A 23124-nucleotide genomic window follows, 5' to 3' on the forward strand; every position below is an offset into this window, starting at 1 on the left:
ACTAAATTTTGCCATGCTTTTTGACAGTTTTCAACCAGAAAAGTCTTGCTTGTGCAATCCAGCAATCAAAAAACACATGTAAATGCAAAGACAAAAGTAAGAATAGTCAGTAGGAAGCAATTTTGCTCAGAAATTTCTCCTCTCTATGATTGTGTAACCAGACTCAAAGTTTGTCTTTCGAAATACAGAGATTGGGTAGTTGAGGCTTATTTGCATAAATCCTTTTGCTTGCCTTGTATGATAGTTTTTACTCTTGCACTGGTGTGAGATTAGTGTTTGATGTCCTCTTCATGGCTGTTGGTCAACACCTTTATTATTCCAAAGCACCTTGGCATAGGAATGGGTTGATTTAATGTCTGATTACCTAAAATCTAAGTAAGTCTTCCATTATCTATCTAATTAGAGAAAAATTGACTTTTCTAGAACAAAATGAAAAGAATACCATCCAAAGTGAAGGCAAAGAATTCTGTAATTGCCACTTTTTCATCAGTTTTACTGATCAGTTAGAGGTCAGGGAAAATGTTAACATCCTTAAAGACCAAGAAATCCATAGTCATTTAAAAACTTCACAGGCACTATACCATGAAAAGTCCTATTCAATAAAACTAGCTATCATTACCTTTATGTAACAACTTTTCCTCACAGGGTAAAGTAAGCATTGTCTACTTTATTAAAAGAATGTAAATTCTCTCTAAAAATAGCCTAATTTTGCACACATTTTTCAAGCAGGATCATTGCAATGTGAACAGAGCTGTAGGGTAAACCAAAGGATTCTATTAATCATCAAAACATTTAGTGGAGAGTGACATCAGCGTCATGGCGGAGTGAGCTTTCCCATAAACTCTTCCCCCGATAAGATACAACAAAATGAACAGTCACAGACCAACAACGGACTCCTAGACAGTGAAAAGCAAGATTGGAAAGATCCACACTGCCACACATCTGAGAGTGGAACGTGCTGGGCCCCCAGAGGAAGTGGGGAGAGGTAAGGAGAACTCCTCTCCCTCCCCATCAGATCAGCGATCCTGGTTGCGCAGCTCCCAGAGAGGGGGAGGGGCATCCCTCTGTGGGAAACCCTAGCTCTTTGGGATCTCTCAGCCAGTGGGAAACTCCCACACAGAGGACTCAGAAATGCTACAGGGGTACCATCAACATCTGAGCACCCCAGGAGAGCAGATAACAAGGGGCGAGCGAGAAGTCCCCCACCCCAGGGACCCAGAGGGCTAAAGAGAGAGCCCCTCCTCCCCGCATGCCAGACACTGCAGTTCAGCTGACCAGACCAGACCAATCGGCCGGCGGATCGCAGTGCACAGCCGGGGCAGAGCACAGGGGGCTCAGATTACACAGCCCTTAACCCCCACATGGTGACCGTGGTGGAAATTGCAACCAGATATTTCCAGGATAAGGAAAAACAAAGCCAATATAGGAACCACAATACAAAGGTACATGAAATCACCAGACCAGAAGGAAAATGACAAGCACCCAGACACCAACCCTGAAGACACAGAAATCCATAACCTAAACAACAGAGATTTCAAAATAGCTATCATAAAAAAACTCAACAAAATACGAGATAACACAGACAAACAATTCAATGAGATTAGGAGTTTATTCACAAAAGAGATTGAAATCATAAAGAAAAACCAATCAGTATTGATGGAGATGAAGAACACAATGGAGGAGATAAAGGAGAATCTGGAATCTTTAAAGAACAGAGCTGACAATATGGAGGAAATAATTAGCATTATAGAGGATAGGAATACAGATATGCTCCAGATGGAAGAGGAGAGAGAACTAAGACTAAAAAGAAATGAAGAAAGTCTCCAAGAAATATCTGACTCTATTAGGAAATGTAACATAAGAATTATAGGTATTCCTGAAGGAGAAGAGAGGGACAAGGGAACAGAGAGCCTATTCAAGGAAATAATAGCTGAGAACTTCCCAAATCTGGGGAAGGAGCAGGAAATACTAGTAAGTTAAGCCAATAGGTCGCCTAAATACGTCAACAGGCAAAGGCCCACTCCACGACATGTAGTGGTAAGGCTGGCTAAAGTCAATGACAGAGAAACAATATTAAGGGCAGCTAGACAAAAACAAAAAATAACGTACAAAGGAATTCCCATCAGGCTCTCAGTGGATTTCTCAACAGAAATTTTACAGGCTAGGAGAGACTGGAATGATATATTCAAAATACTAAAAGACAAAAACTTTCAGTGAAGAATACCCTATCCAGCAAAAATATCCTTCAAATATGATGGAGAAATAGTAACTTTCCCAGATAAACAAAAGCTAAGGGAGTTCATGGCCACGAGACCCCCACTACAAGAAATACTCAAGAAGGCCCTCAGGCCTGGAAAAATGAAAAGAAAAGGAATACAAAGCTTGGAGCAAGGAGAAAAATAGGTAGACAAAATCAGAAAAAGAGTAGATCTTTACCAGAATAGGTTAGAAACCACTTAAATACCAAAATCAAAGATCAAAGGAAGGAATTCACCAAAAATAAATATAACCTCATCACTGTAAACACACACCCTCAACACAAGATAGATAGGATAAGGTACAACAAGAATGACTTAGAAGGGGAAGAGAAAAGTGATTGAATTGACTTAGTATAAGGAAATAAGAGGCCATCAAATAATGGACTATCTCATACACAAATCTTTTTATACAAGCCTCAAGGTAACCACTAAACAAATAATCAAAAAAAAATCACATATGATAAACAAAGAGAAAACTAGAAGAATCATAAGACAGAACAACCAACCTGAATTGGCAGTCCGAAACAAATGGGACAAGAAACAAAGGAAACGCAAAAGAACGAGAAAATAAGTGACAAAACAGCAATATTAAGCCCTCATATATCAATAATTACCCTAAATGTAAATGGATTGAACTCTCCAATCAAAAGATGCAGAGTGGCAGGATGGATTAAAAAGCAAGACCCAACAATATGCTGCCTCCAGGAAACACATCTCAGCTCTAAAGACAAGCACAGGCTCAGAGTGAAAGAATGGAAGACAATACTCCAAGCTAATGGCAAACAAAAGAAAGCAGGTGTTGCCATACTCATATCAGACAAAGTAGACTTCAAGATAAAACAGGTTAAGAGAGACAAAGAAGGGAAATATATAATGATAAAAGGGACACTCCACCAAGAAGACATATCACTTATAAATATATATGCACCCAACATAGGAGCACCAAAGTACATAAAACAACTATTAACAAACCTAAAAGGAGACATTAACAACAACACAATAATAGTAGGGGATCTTAATACTCCACTTACATCAATGGATAGATCATCCAGACAAAAAGTCAATAAAGAAATAGTGGACTTGAAAAACTGTACGAGATGGACCTAGTAGACATATACAGAGCACCCCATCCAAAAAGAGCTGAACTACACATTCTTCTCAAGCACGCATGGAACATTCTCAAAGATAGACCATATGTTGGGAAACAAAGCAAGCCTCAATAAATTTAAGAAGATTGAAATCATAACAAGCATCTTTTCAGACCATAAGGCTATGAAACTGGAAATCAACCATGAAAAAAAAACTGGGAAAGTGACAAAAATGTGGAGATTAAACAACATGCTACTGAGCAACCAATGGATCATTGATGAAATTAAAGGAGAAATCAAAAACTATCTGGAAACAAACAAAAATGAAAATATACCATACCAAATCATATGGGATGCAGCAAAAGCGGTCCTGAGAGGGAAACTCATAGCAATACAAGCCCACCTTAACAAACAAGAAAAAGCCCAAATAAGCAACATCAAATTACACCTAACAGAACTAGAAAAAGAAGAACAAACAAAGCCCAAAGTCAGCAGAAGGAGAGAAATAATAAAAATCAGAGCAGAAATAAATGAAATTGAGACCAAAAAAACAGTAGAAAGGATTAATGAAACAAAGAGTTGGTTCTTTGAGAAGATAAACAAAATTGACAAACCCTTAGCCAGACTTACTAAGAAAAAAAGAGAAATAAAATTAGAAATGAAAGAGGAGAAATTACAATGGATACCATGGAAATACAAAGGATTATAAGAGAATACTATGAGAAATTTTATGCCAATAAATGGGAAAATCTAGAAGAAATGGATAAATTCTTAGACTATACAACCTCCCAAAAGTGAACCAAGAACAAATGGAGAATCTGAATAGACCAATCACAAGTAAAGAGATTGAAATAGTAATCAAAAACCTCCCAAAAAATAAAAGTCCAGGACCAGATGGCTTCTCCGGTGAATTTTACCAAACATTCAAAGAAGATTTAATACCCACCCTCCTCAAACTATTCCAAAAAATAGAGGAAGATGGAACACTTCCTGAATCATTCTATGAGGCCAACATCACCCTGATACCAAAGCCAGACAAAGACAATACAAAGAAAGAAAATTACAGGCCAATATCGCTGATGAACATACATGCAAAAATCCTCAACAAAATATTGGCAAACCGAATACAGCAATACATTAAAAAGATCATACACCATGATCAAGTGGGATTTCTACCAGGGACGCAGGGATGGTTCAACATCCGCAAATCAATCAATGTGATACACCACATCAACAAAACAAACAATAAAAACCACATGGTCATCTCAATAGACACGGAAAAGGCATTTGACAAGATACAACATCCATTTATGATAAAAACTCTCAACAAAATGGGTATAGAAGGAAAGTACCTCAACATAATAAAGGCTATCTATGATAAGCCCACAGCCAACATCATACTCAATGGGGAAAGACTGAAAGCCATCCCTCTGAAAACAGGAACGAAGCAGGGCTGCCCACTCTCACCACTCCTATTCAACATAGTACAGGAGGTTTTGGTCAGAGCAATTAGGCAAGAAAAAGGAATAAAAGGAATCCAAATAGGCAATGAAGAAGTGAAACTCTCACTATTTGCAGAAGACATGATTTTACATATAGAAAACCCTAAAGAATCCATTGGGAAACTATTAGAAATAATCAACAACTAAGCAAAGTCGCAGGGTACAAAATCAATCTACAAAAATCAGTTGCATTTCTGTATACTAATAATGAACTAACAGAAAGAGAGCTCAAAAAGATAATACCATTTACAGTTGCATCAAAAAGAATAAAATATCTAGGAATAAATCTTACCAAGGAGGTGAAAGACCTGTACAATAAAAATTACAAGACATTATTGAAAGAAATCGATGATGACATAAAGAAATGGAAAGACATCCCATGCACATGGATTAGAAGAATAAACATAGTTAAAATGTCTATATTACCTAAAGCAATCTACAGATTCAATGCAATCCCAATCAGAATCCCAATGACATTCTTCATGGAAATAGAAAAAAGAATACTAAAATTCATATGGGGCAACAAAAGACCCCAAATAGCTAAAGCAATCCTAAGAAAAAAGAACAAAGCAGAAGGCATCACTATCCCTGACTTCAAAACATACTACAAAGCAATAGTAATCAAAACAGCATGGTACTGGTACAAAAACAGACACACAGATCAACGGAACAGAATTCAAAGACCAGAAATAAAACCACACGTATACGGACAGCTAATTTTCAACAAAGGAGCTAAGAACATACAATGGAGAAAGGAAAGTCTCTTCAATAAATGGTGTTGGGAAAACTGGACAGCCACATGCAAAAGAATGAAAGTGGACCATCTGCTATTGCCATTCACAATAACTAACTCAAAATGGATCAAAGACCTGAAGGTGAGACCTGAAACTATAAAACTCATAGAAGAAAATATAGGCAACACACTATTGGACATTGGTCATAAAGGAATCTTTTCAGATGACATGCCTACCCAGACTAGGGAAACTAAAGAAAAAATAAGCAAGTGGGACTTTATCAGATTAAAGAGCTTCTACAAGACAAACGAAACCAGAATCAAGATGAACAGACATGGGCCGGCCCTGTGGCATAGTGGTTAAGTGTGCACGCTCTGCTGCTGGCAGCCCGGGTTCGGATCCCGGGCGCCCACCGACGCACCGCTTCTCTGGCCATGCTGAGGCTGCATCCCACATACAGCAACTAGAAGGATGTGCAGCTATGACATACAACTATCTACTGGGGCTTTGGGGGAAAAAAAATAAATAAAATTAAAAAAAAAAAAAAGATGAACAGATAACCTACCAGCTGGGAGAAAATACTTGCAAAACATATATCTGACAAGGAGTTAATCTCCATAATATACAAAGAACTCACACAACCGAACAACAAAAAAACAAAGAACCCGATCGAAAAATGGGCAGAGGAAATGAACAGACACTTCTCCAAAGAAGATATACAGATGGCCAATAGGCACATGAAAAGATGTTCAACATCACTAACCATCAGGGAAATGCAAATCAAAACAACACTAAGATATCACCTCACGCCCATTAGAATGGCTATAACCACCAAGAGAAAAAACAACAAATGTTGGAGAGGATGTGGAGAAATAGGAACCCTCATACACACCTGGTGGGAATACAAACCTGTACAGCCTCTATGGAAAACGGTATGGAGATTCCTCAAAGAATTAAAAATAGAAATACTCTATGATCCAGCTATCCCACTACTGGGAATCTACCCAGCGAACCTGAAATCAACAATCCAAAGAGGCTTATGCACCCCTATGTTCATTGCAGCCTTATTCACTATAGCCAAGAAGTGGAAGCAACCTAAGTGTCCCACGACTGATGATTGGATCAATAAGATGTGGTATATATATACAATGTAATACTACTCATCCATAAAAAAAGACAAAATTGTCCCATTTGCAACAACATGGATGGGCCTGGAGGGTATTATGTTAAGTGAAATAAGCCAGAAAGAGAAAGACAAACACTGTATGATCTCACTCATATGTGGAATATAAACCAACACATGGACAGAGAAAACTGTATTGTGGTTACCAGGGGCAATGGGGGTGGGGGGTGGGCACAAGGGGTGAAGGGAGTCATATATATGGTGATGGACAAACAAAAATGTACAACACAAAATTTCACAATGTTATAAATTATGAAAACATCAATAAAAAAACATTTACTGGAAATATTTACATAACTTATATAACCACCTGAATTTTCCATTATTATCCTCATGTTTGGTGTTGCACAGGTTTAAGTGGGGCTCCTGATTATCTTGAGAGTGGGTGGTGAGTCCACCTTCCTCTATCAGTTGATCATTTATTATGTATGTATGTCTACAATATACATCTTGTAACCATCCTGCAAAATTGTCAACTTAAATTTTGATTGTTCAAGATAAACAAAGATCAGTGCAAGAGGACTTTGAACATGGGATTTTAAAAATTCAGTGAAAGGGGCTGGCACAGTGGTGTAGGGTTAAGTTCACGTGCTCCGCTTTGGTGGCCCGGGTTTCATGAGTTTGTATCCCGGGTCAAGACCTACACACCGCTCATCAAGCCATGCTGTGGTGGCTTCCTGCAAAATAGAGGAAGGTTGGCAAAGATGTTAGCTCAGGGACAATCTTCCTTACCAAAAAAATAATTCAGTGAAAGAACAAAGTATAGAATTAAATAATTTGAATTGAATTTTAAAACTCAGTTATTCTATTTACCAAGAATGAGACCACACCCATTTAATTAAGATTTATGTACCTCATATGTTAAATGCAGATAATCATATCTACCTCAGATAGGGTTATCAAGAGAATGAAATGAGATTTTACATGTAAAGTGCTTAACACAAGGCATGGGATATCATGAATCTGGATAGATGAGAGCTGCTATTATTATCAATAGTAAATTGAAATTTGTAAATGCAAAGTAATATTGATTAGCAAGACTTTTTTGATTTGCATGCTAGTGGATACAGAATACATTTTAAAATGTTGCCATTTATTTGTAACCTTCCCTGACCTTTCTTAAAATATTACACAATTTTTATTCTCATTTTGTTAAACAAGCATCATGGGATAATTCTAATCAATGTTCATGTATGTTCAGTAATTTAAAGGTACCATGCAGCATGCACAATTGCTAGCGTAGTTAATGTGTTTGGGTTGGTTACCAAAACACTATGTGACATGGCATTCTATATGCACTGAATCAAGACAAAAACATCCCATTCTACCTGTTCTCATACTGTCTAGTTTTATGGATGGTACACAAATGCAGACTGTGTCTATGCAATTGGTTAGTGAGAAAAATATTATATTATGAACAATCATTGCAGTAGACAGAAGTTCTGGCTCACACACCTCTGAGTTTTGCACCTGTCTGTGAGAATCTCTCTGAAATTTACTTTCCCTGTCCTCTGCTCCTGTTACAGAACTTGTACTGTAGAGAGAAAGTAGGCAGATCTAACAAATAGACAAAGATCTCTCACAGACACACACACGTTTTTTTCAACCAAATCAACCATATGGAGTATATATGACCCATAAATCATTAGGCTTGCTCATATCACTAGCAAGTAAATGGTATTATGGGTTTTCAAATTCATTATCATTCATTGTACGTAGTTAATTATAACAACATATGAAGATATTAGGATGAAAGGAAAAAACTTACAATCTTATTATACCCATTATTCAAACATCATGTTTTTTATTTTCCAGCTTTTGACTATATTCACATGTAACTTTTACACAATTGCACACATAGCATATAAAATATTTTCTATCTTTTAAGCTTCTGTAGCACAAACATATATACTTTTTTGATATACAGCCTTTTAAATTATAATAAATGTATAACTTTCTATAAATATTCTCTGATGGCTAATTTAGTCAGTTATATACTATAGGAATTTGATCTGACATACTTAGCACATGTGCATACACACGTATGTACCAGAAACAGAGTACTAAATATTCAGTATTACTTTAAATATGACTAACTTGACCCTAGGTGATTACTACCAACATTTTCTAGAATTATATGCAGTATCCTCCAAATGGACAGGTGGCTGAATCAAATATGTATGAGGAAAAACACTAACAACAGTTACAACAATATACATTTACTCAGTATTTACTATATACTTTCCGATTATTATTTCATATAATTCAAAATAACTAGAGAAGACAATTATTTTTATCAGTATTTGATAGACAGCACAACTGAGGCTGAGAGGGGTTAAGTACAATGCAAAGAATATACAAAAAAGGCGGGCTTCATTCCAACCAGTCCACATACTGCAGCAATTTTTAAACAGAACTCTGTAATGCAATAGATTTTTAATGTTTTTCTCAATTTTTATAAATAATTTTATTTCCATACAAAAACATACTTTTTATTGTTTGAAGTGCTTTATGAAGAAAGCGTCTAATAGAATAGCTACTTTGAAAGAAAGCGTCTAATAGAATAGCTACTTTGAAAAAAAAAAAATGAAGTCCAAGTAACTTGTGACACATAAATCCTGAAATGTGGAAAAAAAAAGAAAGGTGGGCTTAATCATGGAGACATGAGTATAGTCTTAGGGCTTTATGAAGTTTTTATATCTTACTTTAATTTGACCAAGTGTCTACTCAAACTAGTACAAACATATATGACACATCATATAAATAGGTAACTCTAAAAATAGCTCTTGACCAAGAAAATTAGTTACAAGAGTCATTTCCAAGGTAACAATGCTAATTCAATTGCTACAACAATGCTAGTAATAACAATGCTATTAATAACACTAATAAAACCTATTGCAAGGGAGTGTTGTCATTTTAAGGACAAAAGATGGACAGAAATAGGGAAAAATAGCTTGAAATCAAAGAGCTATAGTAAAACTGAAATGATGAAGAGCATGCTTATTAATATTATTTTATTTTAACAAAAGTCTCGGTTCTTTTTTAGTGGAGTGTCCTATAGATCCGACGAATAGCTGTGTTTCCTCTCTCAGTTCCATATTGTCCTCTCATTGGAACCACAGGGAAAAACTATTAACTTGAAATTGATGATACGTTTACAGCTACTTCATTTAGTTGCTGAGTAATGACACTATCCTTTCTAGGTTATTTGCTTGCTTAAGCAAGAAAGTAACCAATTAGCAAGCAAGTGCATTGTAATAAACAAATACTTCATAAAGGCTTCATAGGGGAAAAAAGCCTATTTCTTTCTATTTAATGCTATCACTATGCTTATGTGAACAGAAAATATTAAAGCTTTTGTTTTAAAAGGGAAATAAGGCCTTTCTTATATAGATTCAATTAAAAGTATGATACATTATAAAAACTAATTGGAAAAGCTATCAGCCTGTGATTTTTTCCTTGCTGTTATACTGTTTTGTTAGGCTGGTATTCAAACTGTTGCAGGACCAGAAAGAGGGGTAATTGTAGGATTTGTCGTTTACCTCCCACCATAAAATGAATAACGAAGCAATAAACCCACAAATCCACTCTTGAACCCTGGCTTCCATACATGTCTCCTCACTGTCAGCCTGGTGAGCCTTTGTATAGGAGAAAGTTCTGTGCTTATCTTGGAGTCTAGTCCATTCCCCTTGACTTTCAGATACTGAAATTTTACTAGGAACACAGATGTGTGCCTCTGGGGAAGGGAGGTTCGTTCTCATACTCTAAGACCTCTCATCAAATTCATTCTGTTTCTAAAGTGCCATATCCATTTAATTTAAATATCTAGATTTCTTTTCATTTCAATGATAGAAATGAAATGGGATTATTTTATACATTTTTCAATTTTTCCAGGCTTTAATAACGTACTTATGGCCAATCCAGGACAAATTAATTATGTTAAATATAAAATTTAATCATAATTCCAGAGACTAGTTTTAGGTCATGATCTAATCCTAGCTCATATATTCTGTATTTCTTTATTAAAATGATCTTGAGAACAGTGATTAGTGTGTTTCTGCTTTAAACTGGTAGTTTAGGATGGGACTAGCACAGGGAGGTAATATGCTGGTTTATAAAAGGTAGAAGTATAAAAAACCCCTCATATACTTTTTTGGTGAGTAGAAGTGTGACATTTCTAGTACAGTTAAGGGTTCTGACAAACTGTGCTAAAATCACTAATGCCTGCTCTCTGCCCTGTTGACTAGAGTGCTCAGGTCATGCATGAGGCCACGGCAGTGCACACAGTCTTCTTTGCAAATCTGACAACCTGTTGCTGGACGGCAGTAAGTTAATTTGGTGGTGTCCACAGTATTTATAAATCAACCTGGCAATCCCTTTCTGCAGTGTCAATAAAATGAACAATCTGACTTCATAGGTCAGATAAATTTACCTTCATTTATAGCTTTGGAGCTTCACAATGCTTTGTAGTTATTGAAATAACTTGGTGACGTTCTTCTATTTTTCTTTCAATGCCTTCAGGTAACAGGTAGATAGACTGTCTTGAGTAATGTTTATATAAAATTTATTGCCGAATTAAGCTCCTAATATAGAAAAGGTAACCATGTATTACATAATAATATTTATCACCATCACATTGAGCGCCGTTAATAACATACTGCAATTCTTTGGCACAAAGCGATATCTGGTTAGGAAGGACAGAAACTGATCAACCTAAGACTTTAGGGATAGTCTTGTACACTCGAAAACTTGGTGACATAGTATGACTAAGAATTTAAGAAGTAATGACTCTCACTCTTGTTCACACCACACACTCTCTGATCTTAAATCAAATAAATGAAAACAGATAGGAAATAAGAGTAGCCAACACAAAATTATATATAAATTTCAGATTTCAAAAAGCAGTGACTATGAGTGCAATCAAAATTGTATTAAGATAGTCTCAACATGAAATAATTCTAACATCAAGGAAACAATAATTAATAAATTTTAGGAAATCCATCATTCTAATTTAAGTAGCCAAATTAATTTTAAATGACGTTTTCAGTTAAATGAGAGAAAAAAATTCCCAATGTTTCCTATGTTGTTCCAATTTCTTCCCTGTGCTGCAGAGAAGGCAGATCCGTAACTATGCCCTGGATAGCCTTACAGCTATGGCAAATGGCACAGTTAGCACAGCTCTGACTTTCACTTTAATAACACCTTGATTCAGCAAAGTTTATCTCTACCTCCAATACATCCATTAATCTAGCACCTGTCCTCATGTTGTGCCCTGGTTGCCCAAAGCCATCTTATGTTAGTTTCATCTATTGCTCCAGAATTTTCCTGAGCCCCACTGTCCCATGAAAACTAACCTGCCCCCATGACTTCCTTCTATAGTTGACTGCTGTTCAGACAAAGATATACCACAGTGTTAATAACTGATGACAGCAAAACATACTATCCCTTTCAGATAGCAATGTTTTAAAATAAATCAAAGGAATGAGTATTCCGATTATCTATTCCTATGTAACAAATCATTCCAAAACTCAGGGGCTTAAAACAACATCAATTTTTTTGTGTGTGTGTGAGGAAGACTAGCCCTGAGCTAACATCCGATGCCAATCCTCCGCTTTTTTGCTGAGGAAGATCGGCCCTGGGCTAACAACCATGCCAATCTTCCTCTACTTTATATGAGATGCTGCCACAGCATGGCCTGACAAGCGGTGTGTCGGTGCGTGCCCGGGATCTGAACCTGTGAACTCCGGGCTGCTGAAGCAGAGCATGGGCACTTACTCGCTGTGCCACCGGGACAGCCCCCAAAACAACATCAATCGTTTTTTATGTCTCACAGTATCTATGGGTCAGGAATTCAGGAAGGGCTGGACTGAGCATTTCTGGCTTGGGATCTCTCATGTGGTTGCATTCAGAAGTTGAGAACAACAGAGCTAGAGCTGGAACCACAGGTTGGCTGAAAGAGCTGGGGACTGGCAGGGCACCTCTTTCTTCATGTAGATTCTGGGCTTCTCCATGTGGAAAAGTTTGGGCTTCCTTGCAGTATGGCAGCCTTAGGGAAATCAGATTCCTTACAGGTAGCTGAAGGATCCAAGAGTGAAGTTGGTGAAAGTGCACAACATTTCTATGACCTAGCGTTATAATTCATATAGCATCATTTCTGCTGTACTCTGTTAGTGGAGGTAGTCACAAACGTCTACCCAGTTCAAGGAAAGTGAATACGACTCCACTGTTTGATGGTGGAGTGGTAGTGTTCGAGAGGAACTGATAGGATAGGAGATATTTTTGTAGCCGTCTTTGGAAGATAACAGTCTGTCAAAATAAGTAGTATGGGCTATTTTATGAAAATAAAATGATGGGAGCTTTGACTGAATGCCACTTAGGAATTTTTCTTTTCCCCTTTTACCCCGGGAAGAATACCCAAAAGCATGTAAACTTTTATTTATCTTTTCCATGTTTAATGAAGATATTATTACCTATATCAATAAATGAAAAGTCAGAATCTCCTTGAAAAATATAAGAAAAATTGGTGGAAATTATTAGATATACCAAGCCTTCATCTCATGATTTGCAAATGTAATAAGTGAAGAATTGTGAAACATTCCAACATGAAGTCCTTCATCAATCTTCTTAGGCATCTGTTTTAACGGTCTGAAAAACTAGAGCATATATATCCCATATATCTTCAGACCATAATTACCTGCATTCAAAGGCCATATCTGAAGTAAATCATTATAGCATAGAAATAGAAAGATTAGCATTAGACCTGAAAATCTTACATTAGAGGGTCAAAGAATGAACTTGGAAGCCCTTGAACATTTTGAATGTTTGAATTATATTGCTTCAAAAGCAACTGTAATAAATAACCTTATGTCGATCCATTGTGAGGTTTTTCAGTGCTCAATTGCCCTCAAAATTACTCATTTGTCACCTACACTTGGGCAGTCTAGGTGACTGCATACTGAGCTATATTCTGAAGCTTTAAGGGGGTTTATTAGAAAGAACTCATAAAAAGCTTCCTTTAGACTATCTGCAAGGCTTCCATGTGCCTTTTACTACTTGAGAAAATAACATCCATTGTGTGAGCATTAATAATTTTCATTTTGAAAATAAATAATTGATTTTATCATTTTACTTTGGGTCCTAGCAGCTTCTGATCATGGCTTTTTCAAAATTTAATTATTGAAGACATCTCAAACTGCCCATATAATATGTCCCTGACATTAGTACACATGGTGAGATTTCTATTCAACTGAAATATATCATCAAAATATATTTTAATCTTCCTTGAGGAACATTACTCCAACAGAAAGATTTCTTTTGAGCAACTAAGATATTAGTAATTAAGATGTAAATAAGATCAGGCCTGTAAATATTTCTTCCTCAGAAATATAATGTAAAATCTCCGAAACTTATCTTAGATGATTCTGAATCATGGAATGTGCTACTATAAATACCTTGTTTTTACATTTTTTCGGAAACCCAGATACTTAAGGTAATAATTATATTTAAGTAAAATCAAGTAATAAAATCATTTGAGACTTCTGCCTCTGGCCAAGATTGAGTAACAGGGAAAGGGTTTATGCTTCACCTGAAACAAGAAAGAAACCAAACAAAATGTATGAAGCAATGGTTCTCAAGATATTATACATAAAGTTACAAGCATAGTGATACTAAGAGATGAAAAACAAACAAGATGACATCTACTATTGCTTTAACTTACTACCTGGATGACATTTCTAGGCTGTAGCACAGGAAGAGGAAAACGAGGCAGAGCACTGTGGACTCTTGATGTTGACTCTTCTGGAATTGAGTGGAGGGAGGCCAAGGTGGCTAGAGTCCCAGAGCAGTGTTTAAAGGAAATTTATAGCAAAAATTCGTATATCAGAAAAGAAAGAAGGTCTTAATTTAACTAAACTGTCACAAGAAAAATTAGTAAGAGAAGAGCAAATAAAACCAAAGTAAGCAGAAGAAATAATAAAAATTACAGAAGAAATCAATGACATGAAAAACAGAAAAACAGTGGAGAAAATTAATGAAACCAAAAACTATTTCTTTGAGAAAATTAATAAAATCAATAAAACTCTAGCCAGGCTGGTCAGGAAAAAAAGAGAAAAGACCAAATTTCTTAATATCAGGATTGAGACAGATGACATCACTACAGATTCTACAGATATTAAAAGTATAAAAGGGAAGTATTAATATTTATACTATACATTTGACAACTTTGATGAAATATACAAATTACTTGGGGGAAAAAAAGCAATACCAAAGCCAACTCAGGAAAAAATAGAAAACCTGAATAGCTCTATATCAATGAAAGAAATTGAATTTATAGTTAAAAAGAATCATTTGAAAAAGAATACTCCAAGCTTGGATGGCTTCACTAGGAGATTCTACACGGTATTTAAGAACCAAACAAGACTAATTTTATACAAATGCTGAGAAAATTGAAGAAGAGAGAATGTATCCCAGCTCATTCTTTGAGGATAGAATTACTCTGATATCAACACCAGAAACAGACATTAGACAACAAGAAAACTTGCACACCAATATCCTTCATGAACAATATCCTCCATGCAAAAATTCTTAAAAGTTTAGTGAATCAAATTCAACCATATAGTAAAAGGATAATATCTGATGAACAAGTGAGGTTTATTCCTGGAATACAAGATTGGTTTAAACATTTAGAATCAATCAGTGTAATTTACAATATTAACAGACTAAAAAAGGAAACTCACATGAGCATCTCAATTGATACAGAAAAAGAATATGACAAAATCCAGCATTGATTTGTTACAAAAATTCTCATTAGACTATGACTAGAAGAGAGGTTTTGCAACCTGATAAAGGAGATCTATGAAAGCTTATGGTTAATGTCATGCAAAATGATAAAAGACTAAATGATTTCTCCCTTGGATCAGGAACAAGGCAAAAATGTTTCTTCTCACCACTTCTATTCAACATATACTGAAGGTATTAGCCAATGCTTTAAGTAAGAAAAAGAAATAACATTGGAAAGGAAGAAATAAAACTGTCTTTCTTCACAGATGACATGATTGTCTTTGTAGAAAAATCCTACATAAAAACTGCTAGAACTAACAAGTGACTTTATCAAGGCTGTAAGATACAAAATCAATTGTATTTTTATGTACTGGCAAAGAATAACCAAAATATCAATCGTAGATTGAAATTCTCAATATTGTTAAGATGTCAATTTTCCCCAAATGATTTATAGTTTCTCTCAAATCTCAATCAAAATTCTGTAGGCTTTTTTTTTTTTGTAGAAATTGACAAGCTGATTCTAAAATTCATATGGGAATGCTAAGAAACTAGAATAGCATAAGCAACTTTGAAAAAGAACAGTGTCAAAAGACTTACAACACCAGACCTCAAGACTTATTAAGCTTGAAGTCAGCAGTCAATACAGTGTGGTATTGGGGAGAAAAATAGACAAATAGATCAGTGGAATGCAATGGAGTGTTCAGTAATGGACTCACACGTATAAACAACCGATTTTTAGCAAAGGTACAAAAAAAATCAGTAGAGAAAGTATATAGTCTTGCCAATACATGATGCTGGAATAGTTGGATATCCACATGTGAAAGAATGAATATCAATTCATATCTCACACCATATATCAATATACAAAAATTAACAAAGTGGATCAACAGGGCCGGCCCAGTGGCGTAGCAGTTGGGCGTTCTGCTTCCACGGCCCAGGGTTTGCCGGTTCGGATCCTGGGCACAGACCTGCTCACCACTCGTTAGGCCATGCTGAGGCGGTGTCCCACATAGAAGAGCTACAACTCTACAACTATGTACTGGGGCTTTGGGGAGAAAAAAAGAAAAAGAGGAAGATTGGCAACAGATGTTAGCTCAGGGCCAATCTTCCTCAAAAAACAAAAACAAAAACAAAAACAAAAACACAGGATCATCAATTTAAATGTAAAACCTAAAACTATAAACCTTCCAGAAGAAAACATGTGAAAAGATCTTTCTGACTTTGAGTTATACAATAATTCCTTATATGCAATACCAAAAAAAAAAGATGAATTGTACTTCATCAAAATTGAGAATTTCTTTTTAAAAGACACTCTTAAGAGAATGAAAAGACAAGCCACAGAAAGAGAATTTATTTGCAAATCATATTTGATAAAAGACTTGTATCCAGAATATACAGGAAAAAAACTCTCAAATCTCAGTAATAAGAAAACAAACAACCTAATTAAAAAATGGTCAAAACAACATGAACAGACACTTCGACAAAGATGTATGGGTGGCAAACAAGCACGTTAAAATATGCACATCCTAGTCATTAGGGAAATGCAAAATAAATCAACATTTACACAACTTGAAACTAAAAACTCTCCATACCAAACATTAGTGAGGATGTGAAGCAACTGGAACTCTCATATATTGCTGGCGGGAATATAAAATTGAACAAACATGTTGAAAAAAAGTTTGGCAGTTTCTTAAAAAGTTATACTCCTGTGATATAACCCAGCCATTCTATTCTTAGTCATTTGCCCAAGAGAAATAAAACCATAAGTCCATAAAAAGACTTGTGCAGATATGTTCATATGAGCTTTATTCGTTGTAGCCAAAGTCTAGAAGCATCCCAAATATCCATCAACAGGAAAATGGATAAACAAATTGTGGTAAATCAATACAATAGATTTCTACTCCTTAATAAAAAGTAATGTGTCATTTATGCATGCAACGAAGTGCATGAATTTCAAAATAATTATCCTGAGTGGAAATAAGCCAGACAAAGAGTGTGCATACAGTATTAATCAATTTGTCTAAAACTCTAGAAAATGAAAACTAACGTATTGTGACAGAAAACCAATCAGTGCTTTCCTGAGGGAGGTGAGTGAGGAGGAGTGGGAGGGAAGGATTACAAAGAGGCGCATGGAAATTGTTGAGGGTGTGGATATGTTCACTGTCTTGATTGTAGTGATGGTTTCCTGAGGATGTACACATACCACAACTTATGTTGTGAACTTTCAATATGTGCAGTTTGTTGTATGTCAATTACACCTCAATAAAGCAGTTTAAAAATACTTTGTACAAATGATTCTGGTATGCTGCCTTTTAAATGATATTACCATCAACTTCACAATTTGACATCTTAGGAGGGCCTAAATCTCTTGCAAACAATAGTCATTGGATGCCTGTTTCAGTTTTGTTATCATTCGTGGCCTGTTTTTGCCTCTCTCCTTTTTTTAAAAATTTACTAGAAGTACTCAGTCTTGCTCTAGCTGTGATATATATATGTAACTTTGTGCCTGCTCTCAAGAAACTTTCAGTTGAATTGAGGAACAAATATGGATGCAAGAGAAAAAATAATAAAATCTACACAAGGCAGTACATATTTAAGTGCCAAATTTTGTGTTACAAATTATGAGATTTGACTTCCGAAAAGAGAAATGTCAATATCTATCATAGTGGTTCAAGGAAATTTTATAGAGGAAACTGGATTATCACATGTTTTATTCAAATGGTCCTTTTCCTTCTTAACCAATCTATGCCTTTCTTAAAAACCTGATTTTAAAATCACCTCCTCTATAAAGCCTTCTCTAATGAATCTTCTGTCGCTCCTCCCCGGGCTTTAATACACATCCTCTCAAGCACGTTGAGCTCAGTTTTTCTAAATTAATCTCCTTGGTTACAACATTATATCTTGAACTTAAATCAGTTGTGATCAGGGACCTTATTTTTCATTTCTTTTGCATGCTTCCTTACTTAATTCAATGTTCCATGAATAATAGACATTCAAATAAGTAGAATTATCTGGCATACATTAATTATACTATGTGCCATAACTAGGGTTTTACTATTTACAATCAGAAGTTTACAATTATAGACCGTTTCTAAAACATGCCCTGTTAATATAGTTACAGTGAACTCACTACATTTGCTAATTGTCTGCTTTACATTTAAAAGTTAGGGTCACCTAAATTTCTTGAAGAAAATGTCATTAATATTCAGTGTAATGAGACATATAAAGAAAAGAAATTAAAAAAGCAAGTAAATATTTTTCTAAAGAGTATTTTATTACTTTTGACAAGCAATTTATTCATTTGGTATCACAGGGCAGCTTCATGCTTAACAAGAACACTCAGGTTGTACTTTTGTCTTATTTTTCTAAACCCTTGTGGGGAGTGTGTGTATGTGCACTTCTGGAATGTAAAGGTTACAAATGTTAAAAGAAGACCCTAAGATGTGGGATCTCTGCTATTTTAATTTGGGCTCCTATGTGTTTCTTCAAGTACCACTATCACCACTCCCTCCTGATACACATTGTCAGTGAAGAAAAATAAATCAGTAGCGAATATTATTGGCTTTGATTTACAAACATGTCCTCACGAGTTCTGGAGCTAAATGTTATAGTTTATCCTTGTCATGTACTTTCACAAAATATTGTGTCTATTAATAAACAATGAGTTGGGTTCGCAGACCAATGGTTCTCAAACAGTAGTTCCTGGACCAACAACAGCAGCTGCAGCAGCACTTGGGAACTGGTTCTAAATGCACATTCTCAGGCCCCATCCCCGACCAATTGAATCAAAAACTCCAGGGATACGCCCCAACAATGGATGCTTTAATAGGTCTCTTGGTTATTCTGATGCATGTGAAAGTTGAGAACGACTAGGTTAGACCAAGTGAGACTTAACAACTTGGGTTTATGTCTAGGCATTCAGAGGGTCTTAGCCAAAAAGAAATGCTATCATTATACATCCCAGAGTAAGAAAGAAACAGTGAGGGTAGAAGATCTATGCAGCATGTCCACGGGAGGCAGCACAGAGTATTAGTTCAGTGCTCTTGCTCTTTTATGAACTGACAATGTTTAATGCTCAGCTTCACCCTGAATTAGTGATAAAAACTTGTTATTTAAAACTTCTGTGACTGATTTTATTTCTGCAAAATGAGGATGATGACACTAGTACCTGATGAAGAGCATTTTGTGAGGATTAAATGGGTTAAACAAGAGAAGGATTTGAATTGGAAGAGATTTAAATCCTAAGATTTTGCATGAAAAGACTTTGTTTTTGTCTTGTTTTTTTGTGGCTTATGTATATAGCTGACAATCAATGTCTGTATATAAGTTATAGAGTGATTAAATCATTCCTATCTGTTTGAGACAGCATTTTAGACTGAAGAAGTAATGTTTTATTGACACTCAATTTCCAGAAGATTGCTTTAGAAATAATTTTTCACTATTAAGGTCATATGCAACTACACGAGTAAAGATATTGAAAGAACTCCCTTTGAGACCTTTCCTGGGTGAAGGTGGGCATAGGGCAGGTTTCATGTTCTGAATAGAGGTTGTAGCCAGCCAGCATAGATTTCTTGTTTAGTTTCACTTGACAATTTGCCCAATTTGGTTTAAATACTTTCTGTTCCATTTAATCTTTTGATATCAATTTAGCATTTATAAATTATCTTTGATATATCTAGAAAGTAAAGTTCAATTAAGTAAAATATATTTATGGGTATCTTGAGTGACAGAAAAAACTTACAGTCCTTTACCTTCGTAAACAACCTGCAAATTATCATCAGCGTTGAAAACTGGACTTGGAATCTATTTTAACTTTGTGCTTTTGAGATTCAACTGCATTGAAAGCTTCTGTTTGCATTTCAGGCTCTGCAAATAGCATTTGCTTTCAGACTATTTTGTTCTGTCTCTCAGGATTAGGGGCTCAGGGTCAATCAGTTTCAGTTAAGGAAAAAAAAAAAATTCACTGTGTATTCCTGACATGCTATAACCTCCTCCTTTTTTTCAGTTTGAAGACAATAAATTATTTTCCCAACATTAGATTCATGCAACCACCTTGATTCTACGTAAAATCAATTTTTTTTTCAGAGCACAAGGCATAAAAATAACGACTTACTATTCCAGATTAGCACCCAAGTCCGTAATTTTAGACCTCGAGTGAATCTTCATCCAACATGAGAGATTGCTTTTTCATTTGGTTCACTTGTAAGTAGCTTCTTATGTTTAAATCATACTTGCCTCTATAATCAGGAATCTAAAAGTAATGTGCTCTAGGCTTTGATTCCTGAAAGTTGTCTGAAAATAAGTGAAAATCAAGGCATTTGTAGGAAATCGAAATGCATTCATCTTAAATGGGCTTTGCATGCACAGGCATGTTTTCCAATCCATTGTTGGACTAGAAGCAACCAACTGATAACAAATCTTGAGTGAAAATGAGCTCCTCTCTAATCTGCAAGTATCGGATCAATAACACTCCATCTGTTAATGGAGCAGGCCAACACTTGAGTTTTCCAAACTGTGTGAAAATCACACTTAAAATGAGTAACAGAAAGCATCTACTAGAAACATTGTGCAGAAAACTTTCTTTAAATGTGATTTGCTGGTTAGCCTGAAACTTTACTATAATGAGATCATTTATTTCTAGCCAGCATCTTATAAATGTTTATATATGCATGTGTGTTGATAGACACTGAGGGCAGGGATGTGTTCATAAAACATTCACAAGAGTGATTATTTAACAGTTAATATCTAATCCCTCTTTCTATTTAATATCATTAAGTTTTGTGTTAATTGACCTACCTTTGTGCAGTAGGTGGCATAAAAATAAGACTAGAATCTTCATATAGGCCGGTATTAGTCATATTACCAAAGTTGTGTTATGATTTGGAAATTAACTAGTGAGCTATATTTTAAATGCTTGTAGGTGACACCTACCACAAGGGAACAACTACAGAAATTATCTTAGTGATTTTGTTACAGTTATAAGGAAACTGTCACCTAGATATATCATAATTATATGATTGCAATTATTACAAGAAAAATAATTTATTCTTATATTATTTCTCACATTCAGGGAAGGTCCATTTTCCAATTAAATCTTTCAAGAATAGGCACACACAAAATTATGTGGAAACAAAGGTGACTTCAAGGTCATAATCAGATTGAATCTTGAGATATTTGTAAGATTTAGTTGTAATGCTGAAGTAGTTGACATTTATTAAGGCAAACGATAGGTACTCCATGATTCTGAAAATAAATATATAAAAAAGTTGATTTATATACATGAAAAATATATCCAAAATATTTAATTCATTAATTATTGATTGTCCACATTATCTTGAACTTGCAAATATCAAAACCTAATTTATGAGAAGATATGAAAACTTTCCCATTTGAATTCAATAATATATTTCCAATATGTTTTTTGTTAGGGTGTCTCTTGGTTAAATTGTGAATTCACTGACTTTCATCATGTGTGTTGTAGTGAAAATTGTATGCTGCACAATTGCTGTACATCAAATTCACTCAAATTTTTCAAATTTTACAAATATTTATCACACTTACGAGATGCACAATGCATGCACAATTTCATTAACATACTTATCTCTTTGCAGCTTCTTCTAATTTTGGGCCAATTAGTTCATGAGAAAGTGTTCAACATAAGTTGTTTCAAGAAAATAGTCACAGAGGCTGAGATCTCATTAACTCAACCCTATCAAGGAATTCATACAACACACTTTTGGGTTCAATTCCTTACAATGCTATTCTCTCTTAGATTTATATTTACTTAAGGAGGGGCTGATGGGCTCACAATATTTGACATCTCACCCTAAGTGACAGTGGGTTTCTCCAAAAATAAATGGAGATATGAAGGTATTCTTCAGCCTTTGCACAAATAATGAGTGTGATTCTATTTAAACTATACATATTTGGCAGTACATAGTAGAACCATCTATGATCTTTTTTAAATGGCTGAAAAATGACTGGAAATAGCTGGAACACTGAAGCTGCATCTGTGAGTAGGGTGATGCAATTTCTACACTTTGTCTTTTAAGGTAAGAAATTTCCCTTTGTTAACCTGGAAGCTCTCCCCATGCTCTCCAGGATCCCAATGCTTTGCACTACCTCTGGCATACTGATGAATTCCACATGTTCTCTATGAAGAACTTAGCCCTGTGTCTCGCTCATGGTAGTAATAAGTAAATGTGACTTCTCGTTTCCTTTGGAAAGTTAACAGACTTCTTATGATGTCAGTCATTAGTTTTTCAGAGAAAGTACTACATTGTTCTCATTAACATCACTGGGAAAAAAAATGTTGATATCCATAGGTCATGCATTCAACAAACATTTATTGAATGTCCTCATTGTACTCATTGTTCCCGGTCCTGGAGATAGAGACTGCAAAAGACAGGTTTCTATTTGGAGTGAAGTTCATAATCATTCAACAGAGAGAAATATTAACATTTAAAGATGTAATACAGAGGAATAAATTGTGTAATGGAGATATTAATTAATACGAGAGCCTACCAGATAACAGAGGAGGAAGCAAGTAAATCTGAGTAATTAGAGTGGCTTCCTAGAGAT

At 35.4% G+C, this 23124-nt stretch overlaps 1 protein-coding gene across 2 annotated transcripts in view; it reads left to right on the plus strand.

Annotated features, from left to right (window-relative positions):
* LOC131401210 (protocadherin-11 X-linked-like) overlaps positions 1 to 23124 on the plus strand; it is a 399191-nt gene that overhangs the window by 111680 nt on the left and 264387 nt on the right. The gene's annotated exons all lie outside the window — the stretch shown is intronic.

The sequence above is a fragment of the Diceros bicornis genome, chromosome X (assembly GCF_020826845.1).
Source record: "Diceros bicornis minor isolate mBicDic1 chromosome X, mDicBic1.mat.cur, whole genome shotgun sequence".
Classification (NCBI taxonomy): Eukaryota; Metazoa; Chordata; class Mammalia; order Perissodactyla; family Rhinocerotidae; genus Diceros; species Diceros bicornis.